The sequence below is a fragment of the Dicentrarchus labrax genome, unplaced genomic scaffold (assembly GCF_905237075.1).
Source record: "Dicentrarchus labrax unplaced genomic scaffold, dlabrax2021, whole genome shotgun sequence".
Classification (NCBI taxonomy): domain Eukaryota; kingdom Metazoa; phylum Chordata; class Actinopteri; family Moronidae; genus Dicentrarchus; species Dicentrarchus labrax.
The window spans coordinates 7379077-7406648 of NW_026136709.1; positions in this window are offsets into that span (position 1 = coordinate 7379077).

Below are 27572 nucleotides of genomic sequence, written 5' to 3' on the forward strand. Positions count from 1 at the left end.
ATGTAACTATTCATGTGACCATTAAATGTATTGCAAAGGAGAATAAAATATAAATTTAGGCTGATAAAAAATTTACCTTCCCCAGCTCTCCCAAAAAAGTCAGGCTACGCTACTTTCAGCAACCTCCTCTCCTCCCTTAATAATTTTCAAACAGTCCCTTACGACTATGTTTCTTAAAGTCTTACAAGTTTAAATTATATTCCCAAGAAACATTAATCAGTAAAAATCAGTAGCCCATTCCTTAACTGAATTGCAGTCCACCATTTTGTACAAGGTTGGTGGCCCTGAAGCATTTCTCCTACCTGGTCCCCATGTGAGCCAGTGCTTGAAGGGTTACAGAGGCATGGACTAGAATACAAATAAGCCTGGCAGTTGGCATGCCTTATGTATAACAGTCTGCTTTGCATTAAAACTGGTACATGCTTATAGTCCCATATTTATTAATTGTATAGTCCAACAATTACAGTGTTTAGCCTCTTCGCACTGCAGTATGCCTGCTCCAAATTGCAATCTATAAACTAATCTACAGTATAGAGACTATGTATTAGTCTAATATGGTCTACTGCACATTGTTTGATCGTGTTCTCCAGTACAAATGGTGTTTCTCCAGTAGGGGGAGATGGTGACCTAGCACTAGGACTCACAGTTATTGGATAGACCAGGGATCTGTTAAATTCTTAAATTGCTTTCTTTCATGTATTTCTGTTTGATCATCTCTCACAGATTCTGGTTTGTGTTGAGGTATGTAGCTCATGAGGGACTATTCTGCCCACTTATTGTTCTTCTTAATGTTCGATGGAGTAAAGTGAACTGTCTGAAGTTTTGTGGCAGGTAAAAGTGAATTTAATCAGATTTTAATGCTGTAAAGAAATTCATATTCAATCAATACATATTTCATATATAGTACTTAGAAGGTATGTGACCGGTGAGTATTTGTATTAATATTTATATGCTAAATGTTGTGGTTTTGACTCCATTAATAGTAGTGATGTAATAATATAAATACAGAGGTAAAAAGTTGAAGTCATTAGTAATGTTACCAGTGTACCAACAATTTCTATCACCAAATAACGTTTGGTATATACGTAGTATTGAGGGGCGCCCTGGTAGTTCACACGGTGGAGATGGTGTCCCATGTAGGGTGAGTCCTTTCTGCAGCAGCATGGGTTCCTCTCTGACCTGCGGCCCTTTGCTACATTTCATCCTCTCTCTTCCCATTCCCTGTCTATCTTGAGATCTCCTGTCAAATAAAAGCAACCCCACCATCCTATAAGATAAATATAAAAAAAACATACAGACTCTTTTTTCTCCCACACCTTATCTATAAAGAACCAAATCAAGTAAGATGATACTACAAAGGACTTACACTGATGTACTTTCCAAGGGAAAAAAACAACCTTTCATTCTAATTCTGAGAAAACTAATGGGTTGTTAAAAAGAAATAATGAGAACTCTGTGAAGTGACCTTAATCAAAATCCATTTGGAAAGAAAATAGCAAATATACTCTAGTTTGCCAGGTAAGTCATTCACCACAAAGCAATGTCAGATTGATTGATTTTCAGGCTGCAAAAATATATTGCTGATGAGCATAATTTAAGTACCCTGATCCAACACCATCCAATTCAGACCAAATCAATTCCATATTAGCCCAAAAGTGGCAGAAAACATAAAAGTACTGCACCTTGTAGAATACAAAAATGAAGAATGTGAGCTAATCTGACCTCATCTAAAAATAACCCCAAGAGATGATGCACAGAAAAAGGTCAATAATTATAATATGTGTAATATTTTGCTTACTATTACTTACTAGTATCCAATAATAATAACCAAACTTTGAATGCAGCACCTAATAAAAAGAGTGCTCACTCACTTTCTATGCATTCTTTTGATTTGATGATTCAATTTTACTCCATCACATAAACAAAATAAAAAGTTACACTCTAATACATACATAATCATCAGTTGGCCTCATCTACAGTAGGAGTTTGCCGCAAGTAAACAATAGAGGCTGCGACAATAATGTCTGTTGCTAACAACACTGAAGTCTGCATCACAACAAAGATGAAGTAAATGTTTCGGCACATTAACTGCAGATATGAGGCTCTCATAAGGAGGGATGTCATCGCTGCTTTTTGTTGCCTTGTCAGTGCTACAGGGAAAAGATATTACCATTGCTGCGGAAGAGATCCCAAGTAATCAGTCAACATATTACGACGTGTCACTGCAACCTCACATGTCATTGTTTTCATTAGTTTTACTCACGTAATGTCATCTTCATTGTCCAGACAGATGGTAAAGCAGTCAGTTGCAGTGGAAGCCATTATACAAGTTTTATTGCAGCCCCCAGACTGTGAAAACATCCAGCATAACAACCCTACTACTGACATGCTCAAATCTAGCTAAAAACTCTATTTGTATCCTGTTGCATCTAATTTTTAAAGATCATGTTATTTTGTCAGTGATTTGTGTCTTTGCTGTACATACACACCTCAGCCAAGTGTTGCTTTATAGTGTAGGCTACTTTATAATGAATTAAGCTTGAATTTTTGACATCCCAGCAGATTCGTGCTTGAGCGTCATTAGCACAAAGGTCTCGTGCAGTTACCAGATCCTTTTACAGTGATTTTTGTTGGCTGTAAATCTTTTCCCTCTGGTAGTTTAGCAAGGAAAGGGTGACATCTATTAAAAGGTTCAGTTTAACACAGGCACCTATCAGAAAAAAAAATGGAGTCTCTCTGCATCTCTGACCCCTCTCTTTTTTTATTGGAGTCTTGACCTCCCATGTTTTTCCAACACTAGAATGGATTTCAGAACTCTGAAATGTGTTTGTTGATTTGGTGAGTGCTGAAGCCTCTGTTCCTCTTTCTACCACAGAACCATCATTTTTGAATTTTGAAAAGAAATGTCTTCTTTGATTGTTGCCTTGTGTTACCTTTAACTGACTAATGACTTTGACTCAGATAAAAGCTTAACCTATAGAATGTCTACCAACAGGGTCTTAGCTAGGGTTTTAGAACATCTCACCATTTTTTTATTTATTAGTCCAAGTATTTATTAAACAGAGAATTTGCACATTCCTCTAGAAATCAGAAGTTTAGCTAAAAGACAAGTCTCCCAACATTGTCTCTATTTTACCTATACTTCGTAAGATTCAAGATGACATTTATTTCCAGGAAACCTTCTATAAATTATTTAGGTAATTGTGGACCTGTGAAAAAAAGTGGTGCCGTTTTTTCCCCCCAACACTAAGATATAAATGTATTTTCAAAGATCGTACTATGCTGCCAAGAGGAGGAGTAATACTGATTCCATTAATTATTTATTTGGAGAAAAAAAATTGTGCTTGAGATACAATCCAGTCCAATCATATTTAATAAGTTTATGATCGTTAGACTGTAGGGAGCAGAATAAAAACACAATTGACAAAAATGAAGCACTTTGGTGTCGAGATTGTTTTCTTTTCGAGTAAGTAAGGAAAGCGCTTCATGTCACACAGCATCTACAGCAGCATTACCTGGACTTCTTCACAAATGTATCCTTCAAAAGTCCCATTTCAGTAATAATATATCTGTGTGGGTTTGATAGAGCTGTTGATCAATACCAGTGACTCAACGATTACCTGGATGAATGGAGTGAATTCTGACATTCAAAACTCACTCAGTGACCTGTCCTCTGAAAGCTGAAATACTGAAATTTTAGTAACCATTTTCAACTGCTCAACAACGGTGCTACACTGCACTAAAAGTGAAGTGTTGGTGTTGTTAAGTATTTCACTACCAAAGCTAAAGCTCACTTTCCAAACTGAAAAACATGACAAAGTTGTGTTATTATGCCAGTATCTAGCATGGTGAAGTATTAATGCTTAGACATTTTCATTCATCTCTGTTGTATCTGTCAGTTTATTAGCCAAGACAACTACCTGGAATTTGTAGATTTAGCAGTTCCTTAATCACCTTTACAGGCTAAAGTTATGGATTCATGTCTGCCATATATCATATCACTGAGCAAGAGTTTAAATGATTCAACATAACTGAAATGAGCTGTGATGTTCCAATCAAATATCAAATTGAGGAAAGTCATTTTTCAATAACTAACATTGTGACAGTGGTTAAGACATCCACAGCAGCAATACATCAGCACTAGATTACAATAGCTGACCTTGTGTTGTGGTGAAACAGTGGGGTGTAGTCTTATTCCTTATCTGCAGCTTAGAAAAGATCAGAGTTAATAACAATAAACCTATCATGCTTGCATTGCCTGCTTCTGACTATGAGCTCACTTTTACTCTGTTCTCCTTTAAACCAATAACTATAGCCTATGCTGGTTCAGCTGAATGAGGTTTTAGGTCATCTGTATACTGACACCAGTAATTCCTACTGTCATGAGGACTCCCTGAAGAACCTCTGTGTAAAGTTACAAATAACAATTAGTATTGAGCAATGATGATCTATAATGGTTATTACTAGAGCACCAAGAGTTATACTAATAGTGTTATGCTATTTATGTTGTTTTTCTTCCTGTAATTCCTCAGTGATAACTTGGATCAGTTATTGAAATTAAAAATAAAAGAAAAACATAGATTTACAGAAATGATTAGACCATTAATCTGTAGATTCTCAAAAAGTTTGTCTCTCATTTTGTTGAAAAATATCAAAACGGTACTGAATGAATGAATCAAATACAACGCTTGTGTAATTAATTTATGTAATACAGCTGCATAACAAAAATAAGAACATTTATATGTGACATCACACCTGCAACACCAATCCTACACTGTTAACATTGTTGTCTGATTTAACAAGATCATCCCATCACCTCTATTACAGTCAAAACAACCAGAGATGCCTATTCTACTTCACCTGCCTTTCAGTGTTAAGTTTGCATGTTCCAGTGTCTGCATGGGTTTCCTTTAGGTGCTATATAGTCCAAAGACATGCAGGTTAGGTGAGTTTCTAATCTGCTCATATGTAAGTGTTATCTGTCTATATGTGTCAACCCTGTGATAGACGGCTGATCGCCCCAGGCTTTTACCCTGCCTCTCTCAATGTGAGCAGAGACAGGCAATCTTACCCATTATCCTGTTGGGAGTGGGTTAGAATAAAAATATATAGATGAATAAATTGATGGCTCAGTACAGTGACATGTTTGGAATGATGACCAGCAAAGTATAGCGAACCGTAGACAGACTGCTGATCTGTGAAAAAAATCTGGTTCCTCTGGCTCCTTCTAGTGCTCCTAATGGCATTTACAAGAATCTACCAGGCCTGAACAAAACCACCAACCAGAGCCGAGAAAGAAAGAAAGGCACTTCTGGTTTGAGGCTTGAAGATAGTTTGATTGTTGAGTCTCATTCACAGGGTCCCAAAGCATCTGCATTTGATGCACTGGGAATGAAAATCAACTATCTTATTCTTGTTTCTGATTGGTTGTTTTTGTTTAGCCCCGGTGGATTCTTGTAAATGCTACTAAAGTCAGGACACAGTAAAAAAGGTGTTATATTTGAGTTATTTTTCTAATAGTTACCTACTGCAGCTTTAAACCATGCAAAATGCTAAATGACAACAACATAAGGATACTGTTTCTAAATCAAAGAATGCATTTATTAATCAGAGCACACAAAGTGCTTAATACTTTTTTGAATCTATTATTCTTTGTCATAATCAGGAGAGGGAGGCATGTAGAAACAACTGTTTCTCTCTCGCTCTCTCTCACTCTGTTTCAGTACTATGGACAGAGCAGGCCTACATACACCTATGCAAAAAGCCTAAACATACTGACCCCTCGTGGCACCAGGCCCATCTAAAAGAATAACCAGTTTGACTGAAAAAATACGTATTTTGAGTAATGAATGTTCACTTCAGTTGTTTACTCAGGCATTTGGTAACTGTTAACAACAGAAGCATCCACCAAAGTATATCAGAATGTTCAGTGCCGCTTTGGGATAAAATCAAATCCAAGACCTTGACCTATGGGCTTACTGTGCATGTTAGCCGGCGATGAGATGTTGTACTCCTCTGACTGCCTTGTTAACTAAGAGCCACCTGGGAGAAAATCTGCTAAACTGCAAGAAAAGACCCTCAAGTCGAAATGAGGAAATAGAAATGACCTCCTGGGCAATAACCAGCAGTGTGTGGTAAAGGTCAGACTCAGAGGAGCAGGAAAGTAGAACAGCTAAGACAGACATGGTAAAGTGAAAGCCACTGGCACATTGAAAGCAGGAACTGAAAACGCATGCATTATATCAAGCAAAGAGAAAGGTAACAGATGAGCTGAGAGAAAATGACAAGCCACCCATGGAAGCAGATTTGGACAGAGTGAAACACATGAGAAGGAAGAGAGGCAGTTAGAGACATCAGATAAGAAGCAGAAAAACAAGAGCACCTTAATGGATAACTTCCCGAATTCTATTAGAGGAGAAACACAATGACGCTGACGGGACAGGACAAGGACAAAGTATTTGAAGAGAAAGACGAATTACAGATAAAAATCGATAATTGTGCGCAGAGGAGATTAAAGTGGGGGGTAAAAAACAAATGAGACAATTGGAGGAAAAACTGGGTGAATCAAAAGAAGTTGGTGAAAATACAAAATAGTTGCCTTCACCTTTCTCACTGGAGATTTTTCAACTTCACAAGTTTTAATTTTTATTTAGCATTTTTGCAGTAATATTGTTAGCTACTGGAAAGAAAAAAGGACAGAATAAATTGGTTGGTGAAATGTAGGTTACATTAAACAACATTAATTATACTAATTATCTTTAGAATTGTTATTTACACCCATGTGTGTTTTGTGTTGTAATCCTAAAGTGAATAAAGGTAGCACAAAGAGTGCCACATGGTGAAGTCAAGAACCTGCCACCTGCCTGTGTCCCATCGAAAACGTTGGGGGGAAATTACAGATGCTGTCTGAACAGATGGCTCCCTCTGTCACCTCACAATGGTGGTCTGTGTTCAGCTGCCTGCTGCTGTAAACATGTCTTTGATGTAGCAATTTTACAATATAGAGGTGGATCTTTTATTCAGTTTACAGTCCTTTAAGGCTATTGCGTGTGGGCTGCCCTTCCATTACTTCGAGCAGGACAACACATGCAAGTATCCCATCCAACAGGGGCGAGCAAAGTGCTAAAAAAAAAATATATAAACTGCAATATTTCCAAATACAAATACTGCTGGTATTGCAGATCCACCATCTGTAGTCAGATACATTTTTTTTGCAAACCATGAGCGGAAGTGGCAGCCTACTTACCCACAATATCGAGGGTATCACCTCCCTCTCTATCTGAGCTCTTGGCCACAGAATTATGAATTTACCCTTTCCTCTTCTTCACTCCTGCATCTTTTATAACAATGTTTAACATGCATTATCCTGTTAGAGTACAGAGTCGATTGCTGAATGCCCTGTGTGCGTATCTGACTGTTGTTTTTGTGCTGTGGGAACAAAGAGTTACACCTTTTTAATGGAAGGAGTTTTTATTAGTTATGAGGTTGCTGTACGCCCATAGGTGTCAGTTTCACCAAAAGCCTCACAGATGTCACTGACTAGTTGGATTACTGTTCTGTAATGAGCTCTCCTATTTGATAACTTCAGTATTCTAATACAATGCACTGTGGAACAATTTTCTTTTGGGCAAAATTAAGTTCTACATGTATACATAATCAATCATAAATCTTGAACACAACCATTCAAAAGAAATAAATCTTCATTTTCAAACAGTCCTGGTTATTCTGAGAGAGATAAACTGCAATACATTTAAAGCTAATGAGAGGCTGACAAATGGAAGTAGCACAAAACACTGTTTTTGGCCAGGGCCTGAAAGGGTTAAGATTACAACATTTGTTTGTCAGGACTTTCCTCAGACATAGAATTGGACCTGAGAGATCCATCTATCTTGTAGTTGGTAAAGTCTGCAGCAGAGCAGCCAGAGTTACTCATGTTTTTGTTCTTTTTCTTTGATGTTCTCATAATCACAGTGGGAGAATCTCAGGTCAGAACGTACAAGAAAAAAGAAACATATGCAGAGCAATAATATGCACAGAAAACATATCTTATCAGTGTACACCAAATCAGTATTTTTAGGCCATGTTCATTTTGGCATGCAGAAGGCATAATTCACCATTTATTCCTTGAAGGCTGGAGGACATCGGAAAGGAAAGGGGGTGTTAGCAATAGAAAGGTCAGACTGCAGGGTCACCCAATTCTTCCTTTATCATGTTTTTGATATCCAAGCCCATTTTTACACTAGTGGCGCATACGGTAAGCTTATGTGGGTTTAGAGACTCTTGTGTTCTTTATGAGCAAGTCTTCTTCGAGGTAACGTGATATTGCTTCTCTATAAGCTCCCTTGAGGAGCTCATTTTTGTAATCCCTTTGTTGAAATCTGAAATGCATACAATAGCTGTTTGTCAGTCTTCCCCTGAATCACATATCCTCCTTTGCTTTTTAAAATTGTCCAAAAGGATGTTTCTGATCAGGCTGAAGGGGATGCAAGCCCCTAGAACTGGATTAAGGTGAGTTCTCTTTCTATAGACTAAAGTGAGAAAATCCTCACCTAAACATTTTCTATATTTTGATTTTAAAAAGTCTATTTCTGATTTAATGAATTTCTTCTTATTTGGTGTTTTTTTATGATTGTATATCATTATTATGCAGAGATTCCTCCTTATCTCTCAGTTACACCAAATGTTTCAGCACAGTCCAGCCCCACTTGTAGTCAGTGTTTTCATTTATTTATTTTTTATTGTCAGTGTGCATCCTACCCTGAGGCAATAAATGCAAACTGCTGACCAAAGGTTTACTAGAAATGTCAACACATCTTGATTCTGTGGTAGCGTGGTTTCACCTAATAATGGGTCAGCCTAGTGGATTTAAAAACTGCACCAGTGGTTTTGCATGTTTTGGCCCATTAACTACAAATTGAATATACTTTACATTGCTGTCAACTGTTTTCCAAGTTTCTAGATTGATTTCCTACCTGCCAGGCAGCCATTAGTTTCAGTTAATTTCAATATCCCAAATCCTCTTATTTGCTTTAGATAGGCAATCCATCACGGTAAACAACTTAAAGCCTTTGTTTTTGTGTAAAAGTTAAGTAACAGAAATGTAATAATGCAATTGTAAACTGAAACTTTTTAAAACACATTCCAAGACTGGGCCACTGCATGGTAACCTTTTCTAAAAAGACCAAAACATGATCTCTTTTTTACAACAGCACACTGTGTATCACTTCATTTTCTGACAACATAACTCATCGCTACACTGCATTTGGCAACTGCTGTATCAGCTCTTGGATTTCTTAAATGGTAACAGCTCACAACTGCAGCACCATGTGACAACAGACAACATGTCCTAACTGAGTTTTATTGTGTACTGAAGTAAACAGAAATCAATGCCTGCCTGGAGAATATTTCTTTTATTTTAAGTCCAACACTGCATGTGGAAACTTCCACTAGTTATCTGTTAATGTACTCTTTTTGTCATCACTCTGACAATGTGTTGTCATGTTATGGGAGTCAAATGAGGTTTTATAATGGAAAAGTTGGATTTGTTTGAAAGATCTGTTGAGATTAGGTTGCACTTTCTATGACTGAGCCTCATGGACACTCCTAGCTGTGTCATGCAGTGGCACTAATGCAATAAAGAGTCGTTGATGCAGAGTTACAGCTGTAGAGCTGTAGAGTTCAGTAACTGGGCGCTTCATATGATGCAGACTTCTGTGCTGTTTTTCTTCTGTTTCTCATTTGATCTCGATTGCTGCATTAAAATTGTTTCCCTGGCGCCCTCATTATAAACTTCAAAAATACTTTTGATTGAAAAAAAGCCAGCAGATGAACTATCCACCACACTTTGTGAACATGCATTCGACTGCTCTTAAGATTGCTCTGGATTTCATCACACTTTCCCCAAAAAGTCAACATGCAATTCAGGCACTATTATATCTTTGTAAAACCCATAAACCTTGCTTGGAGTATGCTTACTGCACTGTAGCTACAAAAATGCAGACAGGAGTACTTTATAACTTCTACTGAGTTCATGAGAATGCCAACATGAGTATTTAAAAGTGATGCCCAATCAGATAGCACTGATTAGCATGCTAATTGTTAGCCCCTCTCTCTGCATCTCAACATTTTAGCTGAAGCTAGTCATACAGTTTAAAGGCTAACTTGGGCATCTGATTCAAGTCACTTCAGTGCAGTTGTCAGCACTGTTACTCCTCTGGGTTTGACAGTAAGAGCTCTCCTTATAGTAGCCTGAGGCTGTTCCCTGCCTGGGGGGAATTGATTCAACACTGCTGTCCCTACCCATGACACAAAAAATGTCCACACATTTAGACTCATCCATGGTTTATTCAGCAAGCTGCTAGCTCACAGCAGAGGCACACTTTGTTTTTTTTCTCTAGCAGATGAAAGGACAATGATATCTCTGTGGGATGTGGGAGTTCATCATACTAGGTGCTTGTACTTGACACACTGTCAAAGTGTTTGACACTCGTCTTCCGGTCAGGATATGGTTATTAATATTAAACCCTACAGAATAGCGCAGGAGCGGCAATATGTGCCTCAATATAATCACTGCAAAACCAGTTGACTTGAATTACTGTAATAGGACATACCAAGACCTCCACTGCATTTCATTAATAAGATATGAAATCCTTAAATGGCTTTATATTAACAGTGAGCCACATCATTACTTGTATGTATAAGGAGTCACTTGTAGTAATGGACCTACAGAGAATTATTAACCATCTATGCAGTTCCCCTCAGCTCTACAGAGCTCATTGTCCTTGTGTTCCAGCCTGTAGGCTACACTCCTAAACTGACTGTGCCAAAAGTTGTCGTTGGAAACTGTTTGGAAAAGGCAGATAGTTTCAACAAAACTTAGCAGGTAGTGACGTCAGGCTCTTACTGAAGACAAAATCTTTTCCATCAACAAAAGCCTTGAGTGTCGTTCTTTTCTCTCCTTTAATTGAAATACTGCGTTTCATGAATGGAGAAACCAACAAGCTGATCAGAGGTTTTGTAGGTGAGACCAGGATTGGGAATGTCATTTAATTGTGGCACAGCCAAAAAATTGGAACAAATCCCTGCAGCTATTAAGGCTGTTGTAAATCAACCATCTGAATCTGAACCACTCTGTACATTAAAGACTAGGCATTAAAAGACAGATCTCTTGGTCAGTGATTTCAAATTGTTTTATTAATCTGAACCAATTCAAATCAGTGAAGTGATTTGTAATTTCCACCTGTAATTTGTTGCATACTGTCTGCCTGAGCCTCCGCTGAATTTCTTTTGTAAAATATGCTCAAATCTGTCCCTGATATTTTTGATTTGGATAATGGCAGACTTGTATAGCTCGTTAAAAATTTAAGCACCAGCCATCTAACATTCTTGGAACCTTGAATCAGCCTGGTTCAGAACACATTTTCAGGTCTGCTCTCAAGTTTTAAATATGATTATGACATACTTAAATTATTTAAACTTTATGTGCTTTGATGTCTCATCAAACCAAACTCCTCTCAACATTATTCCAGCAATAAAGAGAGCCTGACAGTAAAGGTGACCTGAAGGCTATTTTTCTCTTAGTGAAGTCAGATTAAAGCTTTATGTATATAGGATGGAGGTGACCTACCCTGGGGCTAAATGATCTGTGTGCGTCCCAAAAGTGATTGTTATCCAGCAGTGAGAGGACCTGCGGTTGAATGTTTCACATGAATTTGCAAACTGAGCCACTAAGCAGAGTAACATGGGACCTACAAATGAACACTCTTCCCTCCCTGGCGTTTTAAAGCATTAATTCCTGCACTACTATGGGCAGCTAATGAGAAAGGTGAAGTGAGAAATAGCTTGCATATACTGCCACGACCAATCTGCCATTCTCCTTGGAGTTGCTGCGGATACAGAATGGAGCAGTCTGAATCCCTAATGATACAACACTGTGTTGTGACGTGCCATTATAACTGTATCCTTTTTCATGTTTTATCGCAAAATAGAACTAGCCTGCTGTTCTCGCACAGCTGTTGTACGTGAGTGTCTGTCAGAGAGACTGTAAGCATAGCAGTATGCTATAAGTTCAATCAGTTTCTTATTTTTTCATGCACACCAACCCCCAAGGATAGTCAGAAGTAGGAAAGCAGGAGGCAAAGACAAAGCGCAGCCCAAAGGCAAAGCCAAGGCTGCCTCAGAAAAGAACGATGGAAAAAGCTCTTTCTTACATGTATTTTTCTCAGGCTCCTTGCTTGGTAGCATACAATGTGGATGGGCTAAGCATGGTATGGGTTATTCATTAGATTGGACCACAAGAGCCTGGCTCTTTGAAAGCCATAACTCTGTGATAGCAGCTCCTGAGTCCTCTGATGAATACATCTATGCCTTGCATTGTTGATATGTCTTAAATTAAAGGTGTCTGTTCTATGATGAACACTGGTTAACCTTGATGTTCACAATACAAATTTTAAAGATTTTATTTGATTAATCTATTCAGCACAATATTGAATTGATTTACTAATAGCACTTAAAAACTTGACATTGTTTCTGCTGCATGATTCATTTTCTTCCAGCCAGATGTATCAGTGCTATCAGATTTATTTGCCTGTACTGGCAGCATCCAAGTTTTTGGTTTGAGTGTGTAATTTACGTTAGCAGGGGGGAATGATGAGATGAAATTTGAGTTGCAGCCTAAACACCTGACATGCATAAAAACACATGCATATTCTTTCTTCCCCACTCCCTCTGCATATGTTTCTTTCTCTTTCCAAGCCTAGGCTGTTGGAGCATGATAAGGAGGCGTAAACCAGGAGAGTAATGATTTTCCTCCATGTCAGATGTTCCTTGTCTTTTATGGTTGACCCTTAAAAATGTCACTGCAGCCCAAGAATCTATCAGTCATTTCAATTCACAGTGTATGGAATATTTTCTTTTCTTTTGATTTACTATTTCACAGTCTTGCTTCCTCATCGTCCTCCATAGTGGTCCATGAGAAGTGGATTCCCACGGAGGGAAGCGGGTGGCACTTTCAGATAACGCGAATGCAGATTCGATTGACGGTTTGATTTAACCCTGTCTCCACCCCCTTGTGCCGCCCCTTGTGCTCAGTCACCAGTATTGTAGTGCGATCTTTCCTGTAAGTGTTTAATATGTACCATACAAATATAAACTACATCGTTTTTTTCTTCCTCACACTCTCCTACACGCATGCTTACAAAAAGGATAAAGAATGACTAATGGATATAGAGAGGAGGCCAGACTAAGCAGATGGTAGAAAGAAGCTGTGAAATACAAAGATAGAGAGATAATGCAGTGTTTACTTGAACAATTCCTTGATGGATGGCCTGGAGTGGTGTGTGTGGGCTCACTTGTTTATTGTCACTCCCCTTTACTTGTGTTAATTAAGACCTCTGCTTGCTCTGCCTGCAGGTAGAGCGCCTTCACAGCGCTCTTGAATGTCAATATGAAATGGTATCCTGGTTAATGCAAGGGGCATACAATGAAAGGAAAGTTCAGTGTGGGCTGAATGTAAGGTGGTAAAAGACTATTTTTCTACTGTTAATAACTGTCAAAGGCAAAGATAAGTCTGTATTGCTGTTAGAGGAACTATCTTTAGGGACTACTGTACACTTAAACTTTAGTCAACACTCTTACCCACAGCGACTTGCAATGAGAGGTCAGGTAAGAGGTCAGTTGCTTGCTCAGGGATACTTGCTCAGGACACATGTCTGTCGATGGACATTGATTGCTGAAAGATTAAACTCAGAACCCTCAGGCTATAGGATAGTCTGTCTACCTGCAAGGCTGTAAAATAAGCAGTGCAGGAATAGCAACAGAAGAAAAATATCATGGGTAAAAGTAACAGAAAAAAACAAAACATTTTAGAAGCATTTTATGAAAATCTGCCTGTAAATGTGCTGATTTATTTTAGAAATGAATTCCTTACCTTAAAGCTGATAAGGCAGGGTCTTTCAGAATACTGAGACTTCACAAGACCTCACCAACTTTGGTTTTCAGCTAAGGCTTAACTTGGAAAGTAATGGTGCATTTCAACAGCATCGTGCCCTCACTGCTGATCAGAAGGCACAGACTGTATAAAGGGTTTGAAATCCCCAAAACCTGCAAAGTAACACAGATAAGTACATCACATTGTATCACATGGTGGTAAGTTAGGATATTACAAGCGATATTACATCATTCATTGCTGTATCTCACCTTGCTCTGTTCTTTCTGTAGTGGGTATAAAGTTTCACAAGCCTGTGATTATCACAGAGGTCACAGCCATCATTTCATTCAGCAACGATCGAACTAGTATCGCAATCTTCAAAGGGCTGATAAACCCAACTTCCACATCAGAGTCAGAAACACATTTACTCACCAAGCACAATGGGCACATAAACCTGGTTAATTGGCACACTTATACAACACTGAAACACCAGGTGCAGCAGGAAACATGGAAAGTAGACACTGTGCTGTTTAAAAATAGGGAATGTGCAAAATGTGTAAAGAAAAAAAAAAATTGTCAAGGATATGTCATTGTGGTATCATCAAGAATGGTGCGCGATGCTGCTTAAAAAGATGCCTAATAGAGTATGAAGATGAATATAGTAAGAAAAACATTAGATTTTACAAAACACAAAAGATTGGATGCATTCCTTCTTTATGGTCTTTTTATATTCAACAACAGGTAACCTGTCAATGTCACTATCAGTTAAAGAAAAGTAAAAAAGTAAAAAAAATGATTAAAAAAGAAAAGAAACTTTGCAGCTCATCATGAGTGTAAAGGCATCAACATTGAGCATGGAGCTGTTAAGAACACACTTTAGCAGTGGAGGGATAACGCTGCATGTTTTTCTTGATGGATGATCTGCTGTAGTTAATGCAAACCTCCATTCAGGTTTAGAGATGTTCATCTCCTGTTTGTTGCAAGATGTTTTTTATTAGCCATCAGCCAGCAGTGTGGCTCAGTCCACCACTTTGATCCAGAATAAAATATCCTAACAATTATCAGATGAATTGATTCAGAATCCACAGAGGATGAATCCTGCTGGTGATCCCCTGACTTTGTGCCACCATAAGGTTAACATATGTGGTTCTGAGTGAAACGTGTCAACAATGGATTGCCATTGAATTTGGTACAGACCCTGAGGATGAATCTCAAATGACTTTGGTGATCCGCTGTCATTTCAGCCTTATCTGCATGTTGCATTTAGTACTATTTAGCAAATAACTCGATAAACTAAGATGGTGCAAATGATACCTGTTAAACATCAGCATGTTAGAACTGTCAGTGTGAGTCAGGACAGCCACTACATACACACACATCACGCACTGTGTGTAGGGCACCAAAACAACCTAATGATCATTAATCATAATAATCATCATCTTAGTGTTACCAAGTTTTTATGGTCATGTCTTTCTCCTCTGTAGGAAAGAGAGCAGGGTTCAGCTCCACACACACACACACACACACACATAGACACACACACAATGCAGGTGTAATTTACTGAAGCTGAAGACAACTCAAGTTCATTGTAGAAAAAGTAGAAAAGCAATATTTCCACCTGCTTTGTCCGTAGATGATGTTACAACCACTTATTAATCAAATAGCGAGTGTATAAACAAGCTAAAAGGGAAGCTGTCTATTGTGAAAAACTACAACCTGTGTGGGTTTAATTTTTTTTGAAAATGCATAGTTTTTAGTCAAATGACATGAAAATCTGGGAGGACCCCCAAACAGGCCCGGCCCTAACCAATTTGGCGCCCTAGGCAAGATTTTAGGTGGCGCCCCCCCGCATCGCAATAAATTCCACTGCCAGTTATATACATACATATACTCACGCAGGAAACTGAATAGCAACTCTAATATATAAAGGTGTGTGAAAGGAATAGCATTTGACTGTTACAAGCAGAGCAAACGTTAGCTAACCAATAATAAATAAAAATAAAAATGTAGACAAATGTAAACACCTGCTGAATAGATCTAATCTTTACAAATGTCCCTGAGAAATAGAAGGTGGGAGTACTACTTCCATAACAGCTGTTAGGCCGCTCCATAACATGAACTGACATTAAAACGAGCTAACACTATTTACTGATTAGCAAACCGTGTTAGGCTAAAGGTTACTATCTTTCTGCAACAGACAAATCATTTCATCATATTATCTTTACTCTACCTCTGTCTTTGTTGCATTTTTCCTCCTCTTCTTTTCTTTTTTTCCTTCTCTGGGCACCGGAAAGTTTTGGTCGTTTTGACATTGTTAATGGTTTCTGGGGTGACGTCAGAAAACTCAACCATCTCTCAGAGAGCAGGTAGAGGGGGGGGCTTAATAAAATCTTATTATTATTTAATAGGCTTTGCTATGCAGTTAAATTAATGTGGGCTTTTTTCATACTAAGAAATAATAGCACCAACTTGTTTTAGTATAAAAATATTGAAAGTTGCACCTTTTGTTTTTTTTTCTTCCCCCACCTTAGCATGGGTTAGCATTTGCCTATACTGCCTATATACCACGGGCCGGCACTGCCCCCAAACCACAATCACTGCCGTGTACCACGGCTGTAGTCTAAGTCTGCAGACTAAGTATTGTTCATTCCTATTTATACCTGTCAGCATCAAGGTATCTCTACTGCAACAACAATACGAATGCCAGAGGCAGTTTCAGACACCTAGAACATAAGCAGAAAATATCAGGTTTTGGTGCCAGACTGTGAGAACCTTTTAGTCACTTTTTGCACCAAAGTTCTGCAATTAAATAAATGAGAAAGAACACTGTATAAAGAGACATTCCATGTCTGAGTAAATCTTATGTTTCTTTCCCACTTGGATGAAATTGGGATTGATTAATATCTGTGAATTAACTGTGCAGCCACGACCTGCATCTATGTGGATCTGTTATCAGTAGCATGTGAAAAACAAAATACTCCTCGCCACTTTTTTGTAATTTGAACAAATGTGTACAGTGCTGTCTGTTCTCTCTTCACTCTCGCTTTTTTTCACTACAAACAAAAACTTGCCATCACTCTCTATCACAAAGACCCGAAAAGTAATCTGAGAGAATATAGAAAACCAGGAACTGAAATAGAAGTAGACCAGATAGGTTGAGTAAAAATGTGGCTACACTGAGAGAGTAAATTACCACACTTCATCACAAATATAAGTCCTAGAATGCATTGAAGATCCCAGACTGGTGATATATACCAGTGCGAGAGACTCAGAGGGGGGATTTTTCCTTCAAACCAAAGTCTGTCATGATGTCGCCAGGCCCACCTCTCTGTGGTAGATGGATTCATCATTGTCCATCCTCATATAATGTCTTCATCCTGGCAGAAAGTCCATGATCCACTGATGCAGATTAGAGGATGGGGGCAGTGGATGTCTTGCACCAGATAGGATATTTTTCATGTTGACAGTAGGAAGTAGGAAGAATTTTTTTTTCTTCGGAATACCAAATCTAGCTGTGGGGTACAAAGCCTGTATAGTGCTGAAAGAATCTTTATACAGCCATGCTATTTTCTTTCTCTGACCCAGCATCATCACAATTTGATTGTTTTGTGGCAATGCAGAGAAAGGAGTGAAATTGAGACTGGGCCAGAGGTGAAGGCAAAGTAATGTGTTGTGCTTGTACATCTTTTTATGGACAGGCACAGAGAGGTCAGTGATTCTTTGTAGAATGTATCCACACGATGAATACCATACAGCGATCTGCAAAACTGTCTCTGTCGCTACCACTTGAATGCACCAAGTAGCCAATGATTTTGCTAAGAACATATAGGCAGTATAATAATTAAGTAGTAGTAGTAACATGCCAACAGCATTCATACAGTCCCTGAAATTACATGCAATATGGGGTAATTACAGACAGCTTTATACAGCATCAGTATGCATACAGTGGTATTGTGGAAGCAGATCCCAAAATTGCCTTGCCAGATAGCAGTAAAAGTTTCCCATGGTTGGTAATCTTTCTTCTAGAACCAAAGTCACACAGTAACCAGTGTCATCTCCTCTGTGCCTTACATTCTCTTATTTCCCACTCAAGGACACAAGTTTCCCCTTGGTAGACACTCTTATTTGAGATCTACTCACAGCTGTTTGTCTCCATCACAAATCAGTCAGAATGCAGGGCCATGGAGTGCACATTTTTTATAGGTAAACTAGTGATTTGATGCAAGCCTTTCTACATCAGCAGATAGTGTATTTCTCCGAAGACTGTCCATGTTTCCAACTTTACTGCAGTTGCATTGTTGCCCTCGGGCAATAAAATTAAAGTGAAAAGTTGTTACACTCTGTGAGCCTTTGCTGTGCACTTGACTGCACTGTGAACTATTGACAGATGTAAATAGATAAAAAATAAAATGAAATCTGAATCGAAAATGTGAATGAAAATATTTTGCAGCATGAGATACAAGTTCAAGCCAAGGAGACGGTGCATCTTACATGTGCACATAAATAAAATCACTTAATTTTGACTCTTGCAAGTTCTGAGTTAGAGATCTCAACATCAGTGATGTGACAGGAGGCAGAAGATTAGCGATAATGGTGGGTAAATCATAATCTGTCCTTGCCTAATCGTCAAGGGTGTGCATGAGCGTGACTAAGAGACAAAAACAAACAATAACAATATGTGATTGTGTGTGATGCAATGTGCTTCAAATCTTTTGTGTCCAAGCCTTCAGAGTGTAGTACTGTGACATGTAACAGTGATATCGAGAACCATGGCTGCAATTAGTGTACACATACTTGTATTAAACAGCATATTTTACTGTCTGGATGAATGTATTGTTTATGCTAAAAAACCCATACCTGGTATGGTATCACAAAACTGGACTAAATGCCTCCTTAATGTAAGGCCTGCAGGTAGAGCCCATGACCCAAATCAGGTAGACAAGTGCCTGTCCAACATGTCCTTGTATTCTTATTTCCTTGTTGAGCTAGTTCTTTGCTGCTCTGTATTCCTCTCTATTTTCTGCCTTGTGAGCTCCCTCAATGTGTCTCCCTTGCCTGAGCTCTTTGGTAAACCATGGCTTGTTGCTGCAGCACACATGAATGCAAATTAGCTCTGTGAAACCACATGAGTTTCCAACCTTCCTCTATTTTTGATACTGCAATGAATTATACACCTCAAAGCAGGTTATTGTATACTACTATACAATATGGAGACACGCAGTTGTAACAAACTGACACAGAAGCTTTTAATTCTGTATGTTCCTATGTGCTATGAGATGGGAGATTCGCCTCTCAGTGCACAAATGTCCTGTAAAGTGTAACAAGTGTAACTGTGAATGTGTGGTTATTTTACTATATAGTATATTTATCCACAATAATAAAAACACATACAGAATATCAAGAGCGTCAAGCTTTCCCTGTTTCATTTTTATATCGGACTTTCTTAAATCTATATTTTGGACGCTTCCATCTCATTTATTAACACTGTATTTTTGAAGATATTGAAAAAACAAAACAGATCCAGTACAGATATTCAGATATTTGTTTTGCCATATCCTCAGCACAGAAGCAAAGCCTTGTATTTTCATATTGTAGAACACACTTTCCAGCGGCTCTGCTGGAAGGCAGCAGTGACCCTGCTTGTCACAACATTTAATGTGGTCAAAGCTATTGCACCAGAGGTTAATGGATTTGTGGTTTTGGAAGAAGGCTTGCTTAAAACAAATTTGCAGTCATAGTTTGGAGTTGCAACATAACAAGTGAATTTAGGATGTTTGCCTATCTCTGCATGTAGGAGGAGCAGGCTAAAGACTGCAGGCTGGAGAGTGAATGCCGCAAGAAGGGGCACTTTATTTAAGGGGTTTGTGCTGTGAAACCCAGAATGTAGATGAAAGGAATGTCGCAAGACGGAAACATACGACCACAGTGAGGGGATTTAATTAGTGCTTGTACAGTGGCTTCTTTGATTCTTCAAATAAAAAATTCCATGTGGAGTTCAAATTTGAAAGTTATATCATTATTATATAATTTTTTCATTAAGTCAAGCCCTGTTTATCATACTATTTATGGTCATCCTATTTTCCTTCAATAGCCATTCAAGGTATTTACATTCTGTAATTACCTCCCTATGTAGTTTTCATTGTAAGTTGCGGAGTCTGCCATTCCTGTGCTGAATTAAGATTGCCTTCATACACATAAGGGGTTCACAGGAAATGATGCAGCATGTAATGTAGTGTTACTGTTTGTAATTTCATCTGACAGCCCCACTATTTACTGTTCACTATTCCACAGCCATATCAGATATTTATTTAAGTTACTGCTAATACTAACCAAACATTTCCTACTGCTGCTGCTTCACATTCAACAGGGTTGTGAAGTAGCCACAGGAAATACATTTATCACTGATTGTGAAATAGTATGCTACTTAGTATGTCTCATATATAGAGGTCATACCTGTAAAATGTGACAGTTTATTGGTGGTAGCTATAGTAGCTACTATGTACTTTTTAGCATAGTTTTGCCATCCAAAAGCTATTGAGTATGCCATATATTGAATAGAAAAAGACTTAATCATACTGAAGTTGATTTTCTGCTTTAGACCCAGTGTAAATATTTGCCCACCTTCATATCAGTGCATTTGATGAAATTGCATTCAATATATATTCTCTGGTGAGGTTTAATGAGCTGTGAGTTAACTGTAGAATTGAACCACTAGGTTTTTCATTCATGGTAGGAGAATAAAGAGAATCTTCTTTTAACTTCTTTCACTGGCAGCAGCATCAGTTTTTGATGGTTGCATCATCAGACACTTTGGACAGTTTTTCTGTGTGTTGTCCAATGCAGCATGTTGCCTTTTGAACTTAATTCTGTTCCTTGTATGTGTTATTGTTCTGTGTCACTTGAATACCTGTGGGAATGTCAATAACAGGGGCTGTCCACTCAAATTGTTATCACCAAGCTCAGCCAGCTCTGGAGTTGGCAGACTGAATTGATAGAGTTCTGGATCAAGAGAATGCATCAGGCTGCAATTCAGTCATGCGCTGAATGCTAAAGACTGGTATTTTTCATGGATTGTGTGGGAAGATGTGAAAACAAACAGCCTTTACATGCACTTTGTTCAACTTGCTCAAATGGAAACTAGAAATGGAAAGCGCTGTTGGAGACACAGGATGGAAGAAGATAGAGTGTTTCCTTACACACTCCTGACAGCTTATAGAGCCTGGAGGAGAAAATTGGCGTCAGCAGGCTTCTCAGGTGATTGACACATTTTGGCTGGAAGTCAAAGCATTTAAAGATTATGGGAGATATAGGTACTTATATTGAATTAGCACAGGATGCCATTGGGCTCTGTACATGTCCAATACTGAGAGAGAAGTTAGACCAGTACATGAGAAGTCTAAAGCCCTTTTCCAAACTAATAGATGTGAGCTCTGGCCTGATCTGGATTAGATGCAGCGTTCAAGCCCTCATGTTAGCTACTGGGGAGATATAATCAATCAGCATATACAGCTGGTGTTGAGGTCCCTGTACGTAGTTCTCAGTTAACTGATGCATATAGGAGAGCTGAAAAGTTAAAAGGTTTCCTTCTACTAGGCAATTAACAAAGTGTAGACACTTATCCTAAAAGAATTTTAATTTACAGGAAACGCTGTGTAGCTGCTATCCGTGGCTGTATTGATCTTAGTTTGTTCTTAAACTAATGGTAATTTCACTCCTATGATTAGTCATGCTTGCAGCGTGTCTCTAAGAATGGCAATGTCAGTCTTTCAGTTGGTGGGTCAGTTCACGGCTTATATCTCAACAACTACTAAATATAACTTGCTTTGATTGAACTTTGTGTCGACATTCCCCAGAGGATGAATCCTAATGAACATTCTTCATTCTTATGGTGGTGTTAGCATTTTGCTCAAAGCGCCACTATCTATAAGTACAGCCTCACAGAGCTGCTAGCATGGCTGTAGACATTTAGTATTTTTACTGTGCATTTGGTTTCTGCTGGATCCCTGAGATTCCTCTCAAATATTATTGGTATCCTCCAGCTTCTCATAAACAAAAACTTGAATGTTTTTAATCTATATTTTCATTTGTGCACCTTTTTATGATATTCTGTTTTTCATTTCCGTGGTTATAGTTGCTTTGTTGCTCATTGACTCTGACTGTGGTATAATTTAAGTCTTTCTATAAACACGGCACAGAAATAAGTTTTCTCAGGCGGCCTTTGAAAATGTTTTGGATTCTAATAACTTCATTAATCAGTATCTTTATGCAGCATCACTACATTATCATTTCTTCTCTGACATTGCTGATCTCAGGTAAATCCCAGCACTAATCTGCACCTTTTGAGCTCTCCTTCACTTTCAGAATGTGACTGGAGGGCAGTCCCAGTCGCTGACTGCAAAATTAGCTCCAGCCCTTGTAAGTCTGGCGCTAATTACACGCAGATTGCAGGCGTAAAGTGAATGTATGTATATCTGGTGCTGAATATTTATCAGAGGTATGTAAAATGATCTATTCAGGAGTATACAAGCTGGAGATGGAACCTGCTACCAAGCATCAAGAGGAGAAGCACACAAGAGGGGGAGAAGTAGTGTAAGTAGTGCTCTTTTATGTTCTCCAGTTCTACCTTTTGGTTTCTGTCAATTAGAGGAGAATCAATGTGAGACCTCCCTTCCAATTAAGAAAGAAATGAGTCAGGATATGGCTTTTTTGATGCAAATGCAACAGTATTTGCATTTCAGCCACCCAAATTTGCATTTATAGTGTTTCAGTAAGCTTGTTTAGTTGTGTGTTTAATCATCAGGGATATTTAGTGTAAAAGAGGGGATCATTAAACTCTTGTAAAGTCTTGCATCAACACAGTTGGCTTTTATCAATGCAAACAAGGAAAAGGGGAACATGTTTCTAAGCTCAAAGTTTTGATGTTGTTAAGTTTATGCATCCATCAAATATCTGAACTGGAGAGTCTCCAGAATTAGTGAGATTTATGACAATAATTTGGCTGATACAACTGTGGATACACTGGACGTAAATAACAGCTGGAATGATTAATTTACTCCAAAAAGTGACACACTGGGTAGAGTGCGCGCAGAATGACAAGTAGGGTGGTGAATATATTGAGTCAGATTTCATTATCAATGGAATTACTCTCTCCTCTGTTATTACAAGAGTGATAAAGACCAGCCACAGGGTTGCTGAACTCATCCACTGGTCTTCTGCACTGCCATACTTTGTAATCAGATGGCTAAATTACATTAGTGCAGGCAATTGCTCTGTGTAGTAGTATAGATGAGTAAAGACCCTTGGAAATATAAGCACATGATGATTTCTTAGAGAGATCTACAACAGAAATGACAAAGTTTTTATGACGTGATTGGTTTTTAGGCTTGTCTTGAATTTCAAGTCATGGGAAATTATGACAACGTAGAGTTTATTTGCTAAGCCCAGATAGTGCTGTGGTAGTGTATTAATTAACCATTTCATACAGTAGGTAGTGCTTAATTAATGGAGTCTAGTAAAACAAAATAATCCCCTCGTTCAGCACCGCAGCTCTGTGTGCATGTCACAGTTTATTGGTATAACTACCAAAAATATCAACACAGTTAATAATTAGATAAGATAATTAGAAATTACTTACCCATAACTTTAAATTTAATTGCACTGACTCCAAAATAACACATCATATCTGCAGGCAATCATTTTGGAAGTAAGGCACATTTCTCCTGTCTATTCTGTTCATTGTAAAATTATTCTATCACCTCAATTAATATTCTTTAAATTCATACTTTCACACTTGCAACTTCAGACTCATTGTCCCAGTTTCAAAAGTGCTCTTTCTCTCCATCCCCTTAAGATACAGAGGATCGTCACTGTCACACTGCAGGAGAATTCATGTCTCATGTCATGTCATGCCACAGGAAACATCTTGGACAGGTGTCTGAACCCCCCCACACACACACCCCTATTTCATAATAATGCTTTCAGCTGCTAGTTGAGCTGCATTTGAACGAGAGAGTTAGAGTTAAGGTTACTAAATCCAGTCCACACTTACCTGTCACAGCAAATCAATATGCCTAGAGACGACTGACTAGGACATTTAACAAAATATTATAGGAAACCATCTGCTTGCAATAATTAAAACAAAAATACATTGGTATTATTCCCTATTGCCCCCTCCTTGGCAACGGACATGTGATGAACTGAACTCCAGAACATTTCTTTGAGTAACTCAACATGTAATCATTTCTTTTGCTCAACTTTCTTTTCACTATTTTCTCAGTTGTATTGTCAGGTTATCTCCAGATTTCTAACCCATTTTTTTGTGTCATTTAGGCTGTATTCTGATATAATAGTTTATCCAGGTTGTGTGTATTTCATCTTGTCATCCTATTTTCTAAATATTTTCCTGTTTGTTTCTTTTGATGGATTCAGGTTTTACATAATAAAAGTAAAGTAAAATAAAAACCAAATTGAATCAAAGGGAGGGAATGAAACACAGTAGCATCAATCAACAAAACAAACAGCAAAACCTTTGATTGCAGTCCACAAATTCAAGTGTTATTAATTAGGCCTAATATTTATGGAGTATTAATAAAGTACTAATACAAGGAACAAAATCAAGATGTTAGAGAATAAGGGGTTTGAGAGTTTAAGAGGAAACTGAATTACATTCTTTATGAATATGCTGGGTAACAAGACAGGAAAACTTGGTAACTTCCAATATTTATAAAAAAAATTATTTAAAAATGTAAATATATTCACTCAAAAAATACTTTAAATTTTAAATATAGTTATTATGTTGCTGTGGAGCAAAACATAAGAGGACTGTTCCTTAATGTGAATGTTTTTAAAATTATGAATAACCTCAATGAGCTTTATGTCCTATCATATCATAAAAAATTAAGAGACAAACAATAGCTTATGCTTTCACTCAAAAAACTTAATTGGGGTTTATTGGACAACATACAGTTATAAAGAATAATGTTGTGAGCTGTGTTTTTGCCAACTTTTTTGAGAAGCATGCACGAGTAATTCCAGCTGAGGTAATAGCCGTTACTTTTTATGAGTACACTCCCATTTGGACAAGACATTGAAATATGGGTGAATGCATCCTTATTATAATGTAAGTCTGGGTTATACATAAAGCATGCCTTGTTCACCCCCTTTCACTGTAATTATAGTGTAATTATAGGGTAAGAAGTTATGGCTGTAAAATAAAGTCTCTTGTTTGCCCCTTTGTCACGCCATGCAAATATTCTATGTAATTTGGGCACAATAAAACAGTTCAGTCTATCATGACAACACAGTACAGTTTTCTTAGTCCTCAAAATGATCGAGGTTTAGATATTGTATCAAACTAGACACCGGGCTGTAAGACTGGGCCCCAGTCAGACAGGATTAATTTCTCCAGAGTATGAGGAGAAATTTTAATTAGCGTAACTGTAATAATTATTGAGCTATTTGTTATTTTCAATCCCCTGCCGAGCAACTGTGTTGGTAATTTTTTTCCACCTCAACACTGGTATTAATTTCAGCCCCAATTCCCGGTTGTTTTCATGCACTCTTGAAAGGTGGTCCAATAACCCGAGTCCCATCCGCAGAGACTCCTCTGGGTTTCATTTCATTTGCACATGATTTGGGTGTCAATCATACGGCAGCATTTCCTGACTGCCAAAGAGCCTCTAGTCTGTGAGAAAGAAGACAGGTTGACACAAAAACTTTGAAGCAGCTACTGCCTAATTTAACTGCAACTCCAGCTATCCACCTTTGGAACCATTCAGGTGAGGACTACGTCAAAGTCAGTCAGGAGAGGTAGATCCTGCTATTTGGTATGATGGGTCATTGTAATGAAACATACTGTACATACTGGATAATGTAACCATAGACATTCCTGGCTATTACTGTTCCACATTCATTTATTTGAATAATTATATAACATTTTTTGTTCTAATAATATTTTTCTAGGTGTACTATGCAAAAGCCTTTTTAAAAGGCCCCTGATACACATCTCATAAGCATTGATTTGATCTGTGGGTTAAAGTTGGGTCCCTGAGCTTAACATTTTATCAAAATTAATCTGTGAATGTCTTAATGATTAAGCTATAACGAACCTGTGCAACCTCTGTGCTCTCTCTCTCTCTCTCTCTCTCTCTCTCTCTCTCTCTCTCTCTCTCCTCACACACACACACACACACACACACACACACACACACACACACACACACACACACACACACACAGAAAATCCACACCACTGAATAATAGAAAAGACTGAAATCTTCCAATACTTTATCAGCCGTGTTCCCCTGTAATTCCGCCTGGAAGCGGCTCTACAGATGAAGTTTTAACTCTGTGACAGACAAAGTTAAGCTACAGTAAGTGACAGTGACATTGACTGTAGGCTTACCCTTCCATAAATCCAATAGAAATGAATGTAACAAAAGCAGAGCCATAGCTGAGACAGCAGAGTAAGAAGAAATCCGATGAGGATGTCTCTATACGAAGCATATTGATGTGCTGTAGTTAATCTCTGGCAGCTTGCCATGAAAAAGCACTGGCTCTGAAACTAATGCACACCTGTGGGAATAAATCAATGTTGGCAATGACAGCCGCTCATTTTTTTATGCGATTGAATGGTAGGAAAATAATACCATGACCGCTGAATCCCTAGATACATCTCATTAAGCGGTTTCTTCTTTCAAATTTCTTTAGGTTAACCCTAAATGATTCAGCGAACCTCCCAGTTCTTCTGGTTTTTACACAGAGGCACTCAGATGGCTTTGTGTACAATGTGATTCACTCTATACCAATTACTTTGATTCACACTGTTAAGAAAACAATATCATGCTTAAAGAGAAAGGAACAGCAGAAGAAGCAGGCAATCAGTGAAAATAAAGCCGTTAGCTTTGCTGTTCTTCAAGTGAGACATGTTTCACATAAATGAAACACATTCTTCTATAAAAGCAAATGAAAAAAGCATCAATAAATCTCTCTGTTGTTGTGAGCGAGTGTGATACTGCTGTGATTTGTGTCCATGGGGGGGTTTTTTGTTAATTAATTCCCCTCCTTTGGCTCTGGTGTGATGTACATCCTATCACCTGCTGCAGTATATCTTGCTGTGCCACCAACCTGATATGAAAGCCATTCATCACCTGATCAGGATAAACAACAGGTGAGGTCACAGTGGCTAATAAAACAGCCTTGGCAATGCGGTCTGTAGATATAACAGACAATATGACAACGGAGTAATTATGAATTCATGCTATTACTTCGGACATTCAGATTTATACTTGTCAATCTGTATTCCAGAGGGAAACGCCAAAGAACAGACATTGAACAAGTGATGCAATGAAGGTGAAATATATGTAGTTGCCCTGGAGAATGATTCATGAAAGAGCGTTATTTTCTGAGAATAAAGACAAACTGAGCTTCATAATTGACAACACCCCCCTTAAAAGATTAATCATTTTTGTATGATCCATCACCCTGTTCAATAGCAGTTAAATATCTTGCTCACCATAAGTTCAAGTCATAGTTCTACAAAGAAAAGGTTGTTGCTATTTAGGAGGTGCTTTGGATTCATAACTCATACATTTTAATTTGTTTTATCCACACCCTTTATTGAGATTAAAGGACCAGTGTATAGGAT